The sequence below is a fragment of the Montipora capricornis genome, chromosome 10, assembly GCF_036669925.1.
Source record: "Montipora capricornis isolate CH-2021 chromosome 10, ASM3666992v2, whole genome shotgun sequence".
In the NCBI taxonomy this organism is placed as follows: Eukaryota; Metazoa; Cnidaria; class Anthozoa; order Scleractinia; family Acroporidae; genus Montipora; species Montipora capricornis.
This window is the reverse complement of record NC_090892.1, coordinates 26,203,388-26,208,387: the sequence shown is the minus strand read 5'-3', so window position 1 is coordinate 26,208,387 and position 5,000 is coordinate 26,203,388. Positions and strand designations below refer to the sequence as shown.

The following is a 5,000-nucleotide window of genomic DNA, read 5'->3' as shown; positions in this document are numbered from 1 at the left end:
CTAGTGTTTAACAATAACTTGCATGTACAGGTCTTTTCTAGAATCATAATTTCTGTGCTTATAGTTGTGACGTTATTTATTGCACCTTGGACATTGTACAGACTTAGCATTGTTTGCAATTTAATGTTTCAGCCTAGTCGTTGCATTGTTTATGGTCTAAGCCGTTGCTTGCCCCAAGAGGTGCTGGTGTACTGTTCATGCCACCTTGGATTTTTTTTACACAGGTGGGTGATAGCTGTTAGCAATACAGTGTAATAATTGTTGATGATGTATCACAGTTCACTTTCATAACCAGCTTGAACGACTTAATCAGTTCTCCCCACCCACTTGCATTTACAAGAAACTGTGTAGTTGTCATTTTTTGTATTTATTTGCAGAGATTTGCTTCAGAGCCATAGCACTCGCTATTCATAGCTATAAATCATACCACAAAAATTGTTGTGGTCACACGGAATATTTATAATGGTTGTTCATTTGCAAAATGTGACGTTGTTGTGTGATGAGATATTTCACAGACCTGTTCTGAATTTCTTTGAGGAATGTGAGAATATCTTCTGATGATAACTTGTTTTAATTCAGAGTTCTGAACAAATTTTGGAAACATAACTGTTGAGTTACTAAACATAATCAACACTGTATTAATTATTTTTGTGCGTTAATTTTTCAGACAGCAGATGGCTCAACGTCACACAAAGTTCTTTAATAAAGGGCAAAGGCAAGTTTTTGTTAAGACCATGAATAAGCATTAAGCTGCCATCCCCTTAGATCAATATTGCTCAGAACTGCCGTACAGCGATATTTCTTGTTTACAAACATCGACATGACACATTTCCTTATGATGATAAAATTTGCCAACCATGATGGAACAGAAGAAGTTATTGTTTTAACAGGCAATAATTATAAGCTAGTGGTTGGGATAATTCATTAAATAGCAGTGGTTGACGAAACAATAGATACACTGTATCGCTCCTGATTCATCTGAATCTGATAGTTTGCTAGTTGTGATGAGCAATGAAGATAATGTGCTTGAGGTCTCGTTCGTATGAACTTCCACTGATTCAACAAAAGTGATGTACAGAGCTCTCACAACAATGAATTAATTTTGATCTTTTTCAATGTGATGCTATTCGATACTATTTGCATTTATGTTGCGTTTTTTTGTCTGCAGGCATGGCTCGTTATGTTATCTCAAGCAGCTATGATTATACACTGTACACTTTGATTCCTGTCACAATCTGTTTTGGAAGATATAATTAGCACATAGGTGTTGTATTTGTATGAATGATATGTAAATCAATAAAAAGTATAGAACAAGTTGTGCTTGGTAATTTGGTCCAGTGATTGAAAATGATTGGGGTAGACTCCCACTGGACTTTCCTTCATTGGTCCTGTATTCAACTCATGCGTGTAATAGCCTTCTGGTTGTCAGCTACAATTTGGGATTTCTTAATCGTGTCAAGTTTGAATGTTTCTTTCAAATTATTGGAGTGGAGTGCACGTGAATTAACCCTGCTTGCAAAGTACACTTCCTCTTTATAAAAAGGCATATTTTCAAATAAACTTAAACCCAACATTGTGAAATCCTCCCTCCCTCACTTTCCTCTCCTGGCAAAAAGTGTTGACTCTTGGGGATACTAGAGGGGAATGTTAGTAGGCCATTTCCGAGTTTGTCTACCTCCTCTTCAAAGCGAATCTAAGTGCAAAGTTTTTCTTTTGACAATTAATTTGTATTCATATGTAAAGTACAGTGTATAACCAACTACCATCACAAAAACGTCGCACTTGACTCGGTTTGAATAGAAGAAAGATATTAACACGGGTTGAGTGTTGTATTGACATACCATTTAAAGTCGTAATCTGGTTGTGGCGGGATGCCTTCTTTGACCAACCAACTACTTCGCATATAGACTCGGTTTGAAAAGAAGAAAGACGTGAACTCGAAATGTACTATTGATATACTATTTCAAGTTGTAATCTGGTTGTAGCGGGATGCCTTCTTTGACTATTAAAAGATGTTTGTCTTTATTTTGACTAGAGCTGTCGCGTTTTGATTGGTGACAAAGCAATTACCGTATACATTGTTTCAAGTTGTATCTCAAAAACTCTCAATTCATCGTTTTCTTTCACCGTCGAAATTAAATTATACTATATTATGGCAGCACAATTGATTGTTTGCATCTGACGTCACGGCAGCCATGTTGTTGTACAGAACAATGCAGTAAAATGTCTTTTGGGAATTTGACTCTATTATCATGCAAAACTGGTGGAGCCATTTTGTATTGTGTTGTACTCCAACATGGCCGTCTCATCACGTGAATGCAAACCAAGAATACGTGTGACCTTGGTTTTGATCACCTTCCGACAACAAAATTACTTTTTGAATACCAATCCCTGTCGTTGATTTCAGAGTCCCCGGGGACCAGACGCGAAGAATTCTCCTGGCCTCTCCTGTATTTTTTCGTTTTATAACTAGATGAAAAGCAACACCCTTGCGTTTTTGGTGATCTGAGGAAGAAACTGAACTGCAAATAAAATTTCATTGCATAATTTTCTTTTTTGGCTTCCTGAATTTGAGGAATCTCTCTGCGCAGGCGAGGGATTTATATCACTGAAATCATGGTGATTGAAAAAGATACCTACTGAATTAATATAAAGGGCAACAGTGAACTCCGCTACTTCGGTCTGGCTTCTGTCGCATGTAAAAATTTAAATAGCCGTAATAGCGCGGAGCACCATAGTTAAGAAAATATGGTAACCCATCGATGCGAGAAATTTTGGTTTTATAGCCATGACGTCATCGTCCGTACGTACGTCCACCCCTCCATATATGCCAATGAGAGCAGTATCACGCTAGTTTACAGCATACGTCTTTGATACTAGACAAGCTTATTAGACATCTGTCAAAAGAAAGTATCCGCTGATCAGTATCACGTGACCATATCGCGGGCTCAAGCTTAGAGGTCAGCTATTTTTTGATGTTAACTGATTAGAGTGTAATGTGAAGTGCTAGGTTTCTACCCCATATGAGCTATGTGAGCGTTAGCCCTACTAATGGAAGTGAGCCCACACAAGGACAGAGAAAAACACTGACCAGGGTGGGAATTGAACCCACGACCTTCGGGTTATATCACCTCTGCTCTACCGACTGTGCTACAAGGTCAGACGGGAGCAGGCCGTGGAAACTGAAGATGTTAAAGTCACGGCAATGAACATGTACATGTACAAGTACAAGGGGGGAATACGTTTTTGCAAACGTTGGCCGTGTAGTACTTATATTTGAACAGACTTGCTAGGTTTCTATCCCATATGAACCATGTGCGTGTTAGCCCTACTAATGGAAATGGGCCCACACAAGGACAGAGAAAAATACTGACCAGGGTGGTCAAATGGAAATTTGACCAGGGTTAGTCTTTTTCTCTGTCCTTGTGTCAACTTCGTTCCCAGGGCTTTTCTCCGCCGAGGAGAAGGTGGGTGGAGAAAAGCCCTGGGAACCAGGTTGTCCTTGTGTGGGCCCATTTCCATTAGTAGGGCTAACGCTCACATGGTTCTGTTCAAATATAAGTGCTACACGGCCAACGTTTGCAAAAACGTAATCCTTCGCTGTATTTTTTGATGTTGACTGCTGACCAGGTACTGGTTTTCGATTGGATTGCAGGCTCAACCCAGATTAATCGGTTAATTCACCGAAACGTAAACGAGGCCTCATTTTTCACGTGCTTTCTGTGGCTCGACGCGGCTACATGGCCATACTACGTCAATTATAGTTCTTACACAGTCAATGCTTTTCGTGTTCAGGTGGAAAACGGTTTGGAAAATGTTTTCTTTCTGCATTTTTTGCTGGTTTCAATCCAGGGGCCGGTGCCACAGTGCTTTGTGATCCCCTTTCCCTACCCATAGAACACGTCCGTGCCAGTATTTTTTTACAGGTCACAGGTCATTGTTTTACCAATACAGAAAGTATCCTAAACATGCACAGAAACTAACCTTAGGCGTAATTAGGCCTAAACAAAAGTTTTTAGGCCAAAGGTTAGCTTTTATGAGTGTTTAGGATACTTTCTGTATTCATATTTTGCTATCATATTTATCGTTATGACGTGATTACTTTCCTTTATTTTCATATTTCTTTTTGTTTTGTTGTATTCTGAAGTCGGCAATCTTGAACGGAACACGTAGCACGGAAATGTTCTATGGGGAGGGAACACACAGCACTAATGCCCCGTGTCCGGGGGAAAAGATAACAGGGGAAACACATAACGCTGTGACACCGGTCGCTCGAAACCTGGTTAGCGCTATTCGTTGGTTAATTGAGAGGTATCAATAGGTTTTGATGGTATTTAACGCTGGTTAGCGCTGACCATTGCTTCGAGCAACCTGGGCCAGTTTGACATATCATGATGGCATATTGTAAAATGTAGACTTGATTGGATTTGTAAAACATGGACTGGATTTTTAAAACATGGATTTGTAAAAGATGGATTTGTAAAACAGGGATTTGGAGCTACCAATTCATACACTGAAAATTATCCTTGTTTAATTTCTTTCTTGCGACGTTCTGCATGCTTTTTCACGTGTTTGCTAGATGCAAAGGATTCACTTTTTCACGTATTTGAGTTAACTGAGAAAGCCCGGTCCAGATATGGACAGTTACTATAACAAATCTGGAAAACGTTTCTTTCCTGCTATGAGGAATATAAACATTTCAAGGACCTGGCGCTTAGATAGACTCCAATGTTTTATTCATCTTTAACGACAACTTTGAACATAATGTTAACATAGCAGAACCACCCATTATCATGTTTGGTGTCCCCTGCTGTACAAAGAACTAATTCGTAAAATCTTAGACCTTCTTCTTCTTCTCGACTATTCAGTAATTTTAAGAGAACTAAGATATCAGAGAACTTTTTTACTTTTAAATATTCGTCATTTAGGTATCCGTGCGTTTAAGTAGTATCATTAATACATAGTTTTAATATACCATTATTGTTAGTTTTAACCGCTTT

General features: G+C 38.9%; 1 long non-coding RNA gene across 3 annotated transcripts in view; it reads left to right on the top strand.

Moving 5' to 3' along the window:
* Positions 1-1,314, top strand: part of LOC138019339 (uncharacterized) — a 13,042-nt gene extending 11,728 nt beyond the window's left edge. For all 3 annotated transcript variants that reach the window (XR_011126133.1, XR_011126135.1, XR_011126134.1), the window contains 3 exons: positions 133-224; positions 668-715; positions 1,169-1,314. This is a non-coding gene — a long non-coding RNA (uncharacterized lncRNA). The remainder of the gene's footprint in view (positions 1-132; positions 225-667; positions 716-1,168) is intronic.
* Positions 1,315-5,000: the final 3,686 nt, after the last annotated feature.